Here is a 10,709-nt window from a genome sequence, read left to right as displayed (position 1 = left end):
GAGCAGGAATTCCACCCAGACCTCGATGATCCATCAGGCAGATAGATTTAGCAGTCGTCTCATAGGGTCCGGATGACCCCATGAGACGGAAGTCAAAAGCGACTCCAGGGGAGAAAGCAGAGTTAAGTAGCAGGTGCAGATTGAGAGATGAAAATTCATCCTTAAGGAGAGAAAAAGAGGAGATAGGTACTCAGTGCATCCGTGTCCCCGTGCAGCATAAGCCTATAGCAGCATATCCAGGGGCTGGACCAGGGCAAACCTGATTCAGCCCTAACTATAAGCTCTGTCAAGAGGAAAGTCTTCAGTCTACTTCAAACGAGGTGACTGTGTCCGCCTCCGGACTGAAGGTGTGGAAGCTGAGTTCCATAAAAGAGGAGCTTGATAACTAAAGGTTTCTGGCTCCCATTTCTACTTTTTAGACTCTAGGAACTACAAGTAGTCCTGCATTTAGTGAGTTTAGCTCTAGTCGGGCAATATGGTACTATTTTCTAAGCTCCTTAAGATATGATGGTGCATCACCAATCAAGGCTTGTAGGTTGGTTAAGAAGAATTTTAAAAGTGATTCTTGATTTTACTGGGAGCCAGTGCAGAGCAGCTAGTGCAGGAGTGATGTGATCTCTTTTCTTAGTTTTAGTGAGAATACCTAGGCTGGCATTCTGGATCAACTGGAGGGACCCTAAGAGACTTATTAGAGCAGCCTGATAATAAGGAGTTGCAGTAATCCAGTCTTGAAGTAACAAACGCGTGAACCAATTTTTCTGCATCTTTTTGAGACAAGATGTGCTGATTTTAAAATATTACACGTAGATGAAAGAATGCAGTCCTTGAGATTTTGCTTTTGATATAAGTAATGCCATAGTGCAACCTCGGCGCCACCAAAATGCTAACTCTGGCTTTTTATCTTCCATTATAAACGGAAAGATGTGCTTTTAATTGCCCATGAAGATGTAGAGACCTCTGCTGTTAACCTGATGTCATGCGAGCAAATGCAGAGCCAAGAGAATTGCGAACACAGAGAAGAGTGAGGACCCAGGACAGAGCCTTTGAGGGACGCCCAGTAGTGAGAGGAAGAGGAGGGACCCACCAACTGGTTTCCTTTGAGGGAACCCCAGTAGTGAGGAGGAAGAAGGACACAGGAGGAGTTTCCTTGAGGGACCCCAGTGGTGAGAGGAAAGAGGAGGGGACCCAGGACTTATTTCCTTGAGCCTTGAGGGGATGCCAGTAGTGAGAGGAAGAGGATGTAAATTCAGGATGGAGCCTTGGGAGATGGCAGTAGTGATATTAGGGAAGAGGAGGGGATCCCAGGAGGAGCCTTGAGGGACGCCCAGTAGTGAGAGGAAGAAGGGACACAGGAGGGAGAGTTGAGGGACCCCAGTAGAGGGTGCAAGTGTTCAGACACAGATCCTCCAAGTTACCCGTAAGTGCGGTCGTCAGTGTAGGATGGGAAGAGGAGAGTGCAGTGCCTGAGATAACAGGTCATGAAGGGAGGAAATAAGGATCTGGTGGTTCAATGTCGTCAAATGCTGAAGAAAGGTCTAGAGCAGTAGTGTCAAACTCATTTTCACCGCGGGCACATCAGCTCTTTTCATGGCTGCCCCAAACGGGCCGTCAGGTTGTAACTGTAACACGGCATACCAAAGTCCACTACAGAATATATTGTTAACAACTGTCTTTGCATTTGTTTATTGTTTCTTTAAGTGTACTTATAAATGGGGAGAAATATATATGCAATGTATTTAAAATATTATGAAATAACCATTTAATTAAATTATATGCATCTTAACCTCATTAATTATCAAAGATCAAACAAAATATTATTACATTAACCTTTATTAGTACCTTTTGTCAATAGTTGAGACAGGGTAGTTCTCACTGGTCTGGGCAGGTTCGCCACCCATTTCTTGTAAAAATGGCAGGAAATTTACTTTTAAAACTTCCTAATTGCGCATAGCAAATTGTTTGATTGTTAGAGTAATGGAAGTCAGGACATCCTTAACATCTGCATCAGTCATTGCCTGGGACCCCTGAGAAAACATATCATGAATGTCTCAAACAATAAAGAATGACAGATTTCTTTTTAATCATTTAGGACCCCTACTTTGAAAAATGTCCCACTGACATTAAAATTGTTTGATTTGTTAGTTAGGAATTCAGATATATTCTGAACACATCTGCATCAGTCATTTCCTGAACCTGAAAATATATTTACAGGACTTCAAATAATTCCAGAAATGCTTTTTTAAGACAAGTTCGACTTTATTTATAAACTTCACTTGCTCCAGTCAAATGTTTTAATTTGAGTGTAATCTAAGCTAAATCTAGAAACAATCTATAAAGACACAATCAATTCATTGTTTACTTCAGGCAAGCTTGGTGTATGATTTGCTCGATTATCTTATTTTTTGAAAAACGGATGTTTCACGGTTCTTCCGCTAACTTTATCAAAACCCCGCGCGCTCCTTTCGATCGATGCGTTTACCGCACCATCAGTCTATAGTTTCCGAAATGGGTGCCGGCTGAGTTGACCGCAAGTTCCTCCACGGCAACCCTGCGCTGTTTTTGCCTGGAGACCCGAACAACGAAAGCAGTTAGCACCACCCGATGTGTGTCGCCATGAAGTCCGCGCTGAGACACGGGTTGTGTCTACTACCGCTAACACTTTTACTTAGCATACTACCAATTCAGTGCACTGTATGGTGCGCACTGCGTCGTTGATGAAGTGTTACCAAATGGAACACTTACGTTAACCACTTGGCGGAAGTGACGGACGCAAATCTGTTTCACGGCACCATGAAATTAAGCCGGGAGTGACATATGTAAATTGCTTGCGATAATTTAACCCTCAAACCGGACCAAATGAATGCACTTTTGCCCTCTTTTTGTCCCTTGTTTGGCCCTTTTCAATTCCATGGAAACTGCCATACCTCCACACCGCAGTAGGACCTCGCCTCTGGCTGAAGTCGAGATGGTATATGGGGTTTAATTACAAGATTTTGCCTTAATTTTCACAGCATAAGTCATGTAGTAAAGGTACTAATTTCAGGTATGCTAAATTAATTATTTTTGTCCTAAGTAGCTTCTTTCGCAATCCACATACACACACCATATGGAAAATAAACATGACAAATTCCGTACATGTTTGTCCTTAGATCCCAATTAGTTTTAAGAATTATCACCGAAATGATAGGCATCATTCGTTTGAATTACACAGTAATAGGCCTACTTGACTGGACTACTTTATAATATCTCGTTATAGTTGTTACCCGATACAGGAACAAATCACAGCAATGAACACAGGCATATTAATTATTGTTACAAACATGCATCACCCTAATATAAATCGAAACGCACAAAAGACCACAAAACCTCAATGACAACATTTTATTGATAAATGACCTGTATTATTAATATAACCTCCTTCCCTGCCCGCTGCCGCCACCGGCCCAGCTGGGTCGGTAGCTCTTCAGCAGAGTGGTGGGGGTTATTGATGGCTGTCATCGCCACGTAGAGTGAAGCCCCCAGCGAGGATGCTGCTCATTTAACAGGAAGTTTTTTCATTCATCCAGCTGCAGGTCATTTGTGATGATGGGTGAAATTATGATGTGTGTGTGTGGCTACCCAGGCTCAGCATGCCAGGTCCCAGCTGGGCCCCCATCTTTCTATGAGTTATCATACCCTCCACCAGGATACTGGTGGTATCTCAGATGGTGGCTATCCTGCTCGTCCCAACCCATCTGCCTTCATGACCCCCTTCAGGCAGCCTGTCCACAACCACCTCCAAGCTACAACTGCCTGTCAAAGGTAGCCAGGGAGAGGTCCTTCGACAATAGACGCGATGGCGTCCATCTTTCTTAAAAGGCCCTGGAGGTGGATGTGAGGTTTGTGTCAGAGGTCATTGGAGCCAGGATGCAGATGTCGTGGAGGTATACAGAGACCAGCCAGCACCAGCACCTCCAGGAAAACGTTCTGGGCAGGAACAGAATTAGATAGCTATTCAGTGTTATGTCCCATTCTGTTTATTACATTTAAATTAATACACACAACATTAAAAACACACAACGATGATTGAAAGCTGCCAATTATTTTGGTAGAAGGACAAGTGATAGTTATCAACGGTATTAATTAAGTAAGTGGTAAACGTTCGGTGTCATGTTAACCCGTTATTAAACCTGAGTATATCCATTGTTAATCCATTACAAATTAAGTATGATTGGTTAACGTTGTTTAACACTGTGCATGATCGACAGCCATCTGTCGTCGGATTCTGCCGGAGAAAGCCTGAGCCCCGCCAATTCGCCCCCACTCGTCAAACCCAGTGTCCGATGCGGTACCGTCGTGGCAAGAGACCGGGTGTAGATTACCCAGTTGCTTTATCATGGGTCCGCCACGCAGATCCATGGCATTCAATGCTACCTAGGTATGCTAACCGTCGGTATATATCATATACATCGTTAACGCCCACCAAATACCATGTCTTTAATACCAGCACAATGTAATTCCCGCTAAACTTACATTTACGGTTCGGGGTTATTTTGGGGTTGCTGTCCGCCATTTTTTGAAATAAAAAAAAACTGGGAAACCCCTTTTCCGACGTAGCCAAGATGGCGGCCGTTTAGGCAGTAGTGTCCATCTTTTACACTACTTTTTGCCCGTGGGACCACCCGGGCTTTCGGGCACTGAACTGCTGGAGTGGCGAAGAACACGGGTCATGGGTGCCGGTTGCGCGGAGACAAAAGCCACGGTGTCCTCATAAGCTGCTGTCAATGTGTCCAACAGCCCAGAAGACTCTTCAACGGCCGCGTGGACTCGCTGCTTCACCAACAGCCTCATCTTTTCTCCGGGAGACACGGAGACCGACCCCGGGAGGCTCGGACCCCATTTTGAACGACGCATCCCAGTTGGTGTAGTGCATGATGGGAAACGCCTCGCTGTCATCACGGAGAGCTGATTTTCTTAGATTTGACCACAAACGCCACGATATGCTGTCATGTTGTCATGGTAACGGGATGTATTCAAGCCCTAAAGTCTCCCACACTCAAGCTCTTAATAATAATAATAATAAGAATGCATTTCATTTTTTTTCCATTTTCCTTCAAAGAATCTCAGAGTGCCACAATAGTAAAAACAAATAAAACCGATTAAAACATAGTTAAAGCAACCCATAAAAAAAAAAAATAAGAATGAAAAGCTGACAATAAATTAACTCAAAAAAAATGCCTTCCTGAATAAAAAGGTTTTAGGCCAGTCTTAAAAGAGTTCAGTGTCTGAGTTCCCCTCAGGTGGTCAGGAGACCTTTCCAAATTTGGGCCGAGAAAAAGGGCCCGGGCCCCCCATGGTTAACAGGTGACGTCAGTGAGCCTTTGAGGGTTCAGGGTTTATTATATATTACAATTTTTTGTTTGGGTCATCCAACAAAAAAGAACACACCAGCCTCGACCTTTAGTCTGACTATTCAACATGTCAATCAAACAGAAGGAAAGTCCATCACCAGGTGAATATATATATATATATATATATATATATATATATATATAAAAATTTTAATAATATACAAAAAATATATAATATATTTTTATATTATTATATATACATATATTTTATATATATATATATATATTGATGAAGCCTCCTGAAGCTTTCCATCCAGTTGGTTTGCTCAGGGGAAGCTTCATGGCGCTTCATCTGCTCTATTGCGCCATCAAGTGGACAATAAATGTAAAACAGGGAGAGGGATTACAACGACACCGTGACTTTGTGAAGCTTTGAATTGAAAAAAATTCATGAATGATGTTTGTGATGCCAATACATGAATTATGAACTTATTAATATGGTGTCTGTCTTCATGATGCAATGACGGGGTCAAAAGAAAAAGTGGGAACACATTCGGGACACTGTGCTTATGTTATGGACAACAATTTATACATTTTTATTGAAAAAATATCAACATACCCACAGTGCCTATGAAATAACCTTTAAAGGGCACAATGAAGCTGGATGGATATAATATTTCCATAGTTTTTAAAACTATGTGCATCCCTTATGATGAGAGATCAGCTCAAAATGCTCCAGACAGAGGAACTCGTCTTTCTTGCTGCTTCCATAAAAAAAAAAAAGAAGTTTGAATACTTTGCAAACAAATGCGCAATAAAGTCCAGAGTCCACAGAATGTGATTGGAACCCGGGCGCTTTAATGACATTTTTATTTCTAATCGAGCACCAAATACGAACCATTTTCTGAATCAGTCACGTGGTACCCCCCAGTGTTGCCAGGTCCGGGGTTTTCCGTTGGTTCGGGTAGACCTATTTTGCATGCAAATTACATGAATATCTTTAAATATAAATCCTTTCCTATCTCAGGGGGGCATCATGAAGGAGTTATGGAGTTATGCTCAGGGCACCAACATGGTTAGCAGGGGTACTGGACATGGATTTTAAAAAGGGTTTATATGGTTTAGGGGCATATTTTGAGTTCTGATTTTTTTATTGGCCATTTGGTTTTGTCACACAGCCCCAACCCCTGACCCGGCCCTGTCATAAATCCATCAACAGGCCCCTCGACACCCGCGTCACGAAACATCTTCCTGCGCCATGACACACGCGGGGAAGCCTCGAGACAAAGGACACGTCGCTGGCCACCAGAGCCCGGATGTGCGGACCCCGTGTTGAAGTGGACTTTGTAGAAAGTGTAACCTCAGATTTAAGCTCGCGTCGCGTGGCAACAGGAAGGAGACGGAACTCGGCCCCGGTGCGAGTCGCAGGACTTTTGGAGACTAAACGGGGTCTCATCGCCCACGATGCCCACGTGACCCCGAGCGACTCTGTGTTGTTCTGCTTCAGGGGAAACGTCGGGATTGTCTTTTCCCTGCGGAGTTTGACGTCATCGTGCCAGCAGGAGATACACGGACCCGAGCGGAGCCGAGCGACACCGAGCGGAGCCGAGTGAGCGGAGCGTTTTAACGGAGCTGTCTGGAGGAAACGTTTTGAGCTCGTAAAAATGTCTAAAGCCCAAATGCTGAGAGGTTTAGGACCAGCGACTCAGGGCGCGCAGGAGATCTGCCTGTTTGAAGGAACGATCGCAGAGGAGGAGGAACTTTTAGTTTAAAAGAGGAGAACGAGCGGCCCCGGAAGCTGCTGCCGTGTTCAACCCGGAAGTCCGGTTGCAACGAGCAGGTGGGTTCTCTTTGTTTATCACTTTCACCTGATAGGGGGCAGGGGTAGAAAATTGTGTAATTTATGATGACAGCACGACATTGTATGGCGGGGCCGGAGGGGCCACTTTTCAGCCCAATTTCAGGCTCAAGACCACCCCTTTTTTTTCCTTAGGGGAAAATTTGGATAAATGAAGCAACAGTTCAGCTTTTTACTATCCTGTAGTTCTTTATTAATACCATGGTCCAAAAAATTGAAAGGTTAAATAAAAAATAATAATCCACTTAAGATGAGAAGTTAAAAAAAATACATAACTTTAAAAAAAGGGAACTGGGGTGTCAGACTAGATGAGGCAGTGGGCCCGATTTGTTGGAGTGAGACCTCAGGGGGTTTTGGTCTTTTCCTTTTCATTTTTCGCATGAGTATTAAAAGGGGTGATTTCCCCTTTACTACCCCATTTTGAGCAAACAATGCTTTTGGTTCATCAAGACTATCATATACTGCTTTTTCTAAGAAAATATAACTTTAAATCATATAGTTTCCTTTACCTCCCTGATGGTTTTAGAAATGTGGGGCTCATCATTTTCAGAGGACTCTTATCTGCTGAAAGGCTAAAAGAAAATGAAGTCATATTACTGCATCCCAATATCAATAGTATATATCAATATTTGCATAATATTTGCAGTCTATGGATCCCCATTTTTAGGTGATAAAAAAAGGCTAATATTTTAATTCAATTTAATATTTTGTTTTGGAATAGGTTGACAACCCCAAAATTATATTAATGGACAACGAAATATTTATGTTGCTAATCATTGGGCCCTTTTGTCTCACCAGTTGCCACTTGTGTTTGTCCTTTTGTAAATAAATTTTAAGCTTGGACATTTGGCAGCATCCTCCTCCAATGCCTTTTTTTTTCAACCTGGTTTTTCCACCCCTCCTCCCCTTTTCCTTCCCCATCCCCCCTGACGCATCTTCCGGGCCGCCCAGCTATCAGGAGCTGAGAGAATTTTTGGGAAAAAGACAGCTAAGGCCCAACCAACTCTTTATTTGGGAGGGTGAACTTCGCATGGTACCCCATGCAGAGGTTTTTCAAAGGGGAACGGTGTAGCCCACTTTAAGAGAAGATGGACTAACGTGACAAATGTCAACAAATAAAATTCTCGACCGCCCAGAAGTGAAGGGCCCCCCGGGAACTCTATTCAACCCCCCCCCTTGTTGTATGGAGTTGTTTCCAGAGGTCTTTGGTAAAATCTCCCCGATGGGCCATTCACAAATCCAAGATGGGGGTTTTTGGATGGTTTAATTTCTCCAAAATGAGTTTTCAAAAAACTTTTTTGGGTTAAATGATCTTGGTGTCTATTCTTATGTTTCAAGTGCTCATTTTAAACATGCTAATTTATTAGACTTACAATACACCCACAGGTACTGATTGTATTGTACTGCAACTAACGATTTTTTTGATAATCGATTAATGGATAAAAAAAAAACTTTAATTTTAAAACCCTTTATACAAAACAGGATTCGAAGGGTCATGGAAAACCGGGAAAAGTCAGGGAATTTTAAATGGCTATTAGCAGGCCTAGAAAAGTAATTAAAAAATAAAATCCCCAAATATTTGAAAAGTAATGCAAATTTTTTTTATTCAAATTTTAATTTAAGTATATCTAATATGTTTTGGGAATTCTTTTTAGTTTAAATACTACATCTTCTCACTTTGTCACCTATAGACAGAGTTTTCACCAATGTTTAATCATGGAAATTTGGTTTAAAGTCATGGAAAGGTCCTGAGATCCATTCAGCATGGATGAATCACAAACAGACTGCCTTTACTCTCCTGAGCAGTGGTCCCATGGGGCCCCCCCCCTGAACAATATCAGACCCCCTTTTTTTTTTTTTCCCCCGCCCCCCCAGAGACTGAGATGGGAAAAATGGGGGGGCCTCGCAAAAAACATCTTTGATGGGACGGGGCCCCCCGGCCAATCAGCTTTCAGATGTGGGCTTTTTGGGGAAAGGGTTAAGGTTAGCCCCGCACATCTGCTGTTCACGCTGCACGGTGTAGGATACTAACAAAGTCCCCGACGTTAAAAACGGGATTTAGCATTTTTAGTTTCATACTTCTTTAAAAAGAGCATCAGGGGACACAATGCCCCCCATTAAATGTTGTCTCAGCCGCAGCATCACAGCAGTGGTGCCGGTTTCCGCTGTTTTCCATGGAAACATATTTTCCACTATCCGCCACAATAAATAACCACCCCACGTTATATTTCTTGTGGAAATGCCACACGTGGACATGTAGCCCCCTGGTGTCTTTAAACGAGAGGCACACAGCCCGTGAATGTCTCCGACGGGAATGACTCGCATCCAGCGCCAGGAGGAGCACCCAAAAAGTTTATCAACAGAGGAGCACCCACCCTGATTAGCTCACAACGCAGCGCTCAGTCTCCCCTCTCCCCCGCCCGCTTTGTTTCTCCCCCGTTTGCGAACTCAACTTTGTTTATACTCCTGACTTATTGACCCGAATCAGGGGAAAAAATCGATAATGAAATTTTTTAACTATTTTAATAATCGATTTTATCGACCAATTTGCAGCCCTAATTGTTACTGACTACTTTGAGGAAATATTGTATTTTTTGTACTACATCAGAGGTACATATCGTATTGTTACTGTACTACATCAGAGGTACATATTTTATTGTTACTGTACAACATCTCAGTACAATCACTCAACAAAAAGACTGTTTGTGGTTCTGGCTTCTCATTGGTGGAACAAGCTCCCCACTGACATCAGGACAGCAGAAAGTCTACAACTATAAACACATCTTTTCCGACTATACCTTGAATAAAAACAGATTAGCACTTCAGTGTCACTTGATTGGCACTTAGTTATGGTATTACTTGTATTATGTTACAACTCATGGAATTACTAATTGTATTACTTATAATACTGATGGTATTACTTGTAGTATTACTGATGGAAACTTGTAGTATTATTATATTCTGATGGTCAACTCCTGCTTTCACCACTGTTCTTCTCTTTGCCTCCACTCTGGCCCAACACTGATGTGGAGCTGAGGTGTCAACCAGTGCATACAACCTGCAACTCTGGTGTCCTTCAACACCCCTGATACTCCTTGCTTCTCTGCATAGATCTCCCGAGCCTTCACAGTTGGGTTTCCACAAACCTCTCTTGTGTTCCAGGATCAAAGATCTTGTATCAGGGAGTCGTTAAAAAGTACAATGTTGTTGGTCCCCTGGGGGGAAGGGATGCAGGACTTTAACCAATGTCTCCTTTGGTGGATGGTGTCATGCAGAGGGGGATGTCATCATCATCCCCCTTTGCTTCCTTTTCAGTGTCTTTTTATTCTCCAGTTGAAGCATTTGGTAACTAGTGGTGTGGCACATTTCTGTTCGGTGGATACAGTTCGCTGTTGGATCTGGGCCCCCTAATTTTGTGTCTCTGGCCCCTGGATCACTATTGCCTTGTGGCTGAGTATTGGGTGCTTGTTATGGGGGATAGACTTTAAAGGGGAGTACTGAAGCGGTCCTGACTGAGACTG

Source organism: Pseudoliparis swirei, unplaced genomic scaffold, assembly GCF_029220125.1.
Source record: "Pseudoliparis swirei isolate HS2019 ecotype Mariana Trench unplaced genomic scaffold, NWPU_hadal_v1 hadal_34, whole genome shotgun sequence".
NCBI classification, from domain to species: domain Eukaryota; kingdom Metazoa; phylum Chordata; class Actinopteri; order Perciformes; family Liparidae; genus Pseudoliparis; species Pseudoliparis swirei.
This window is presented reverse-complemented; position numbering follows the sequence as displayed.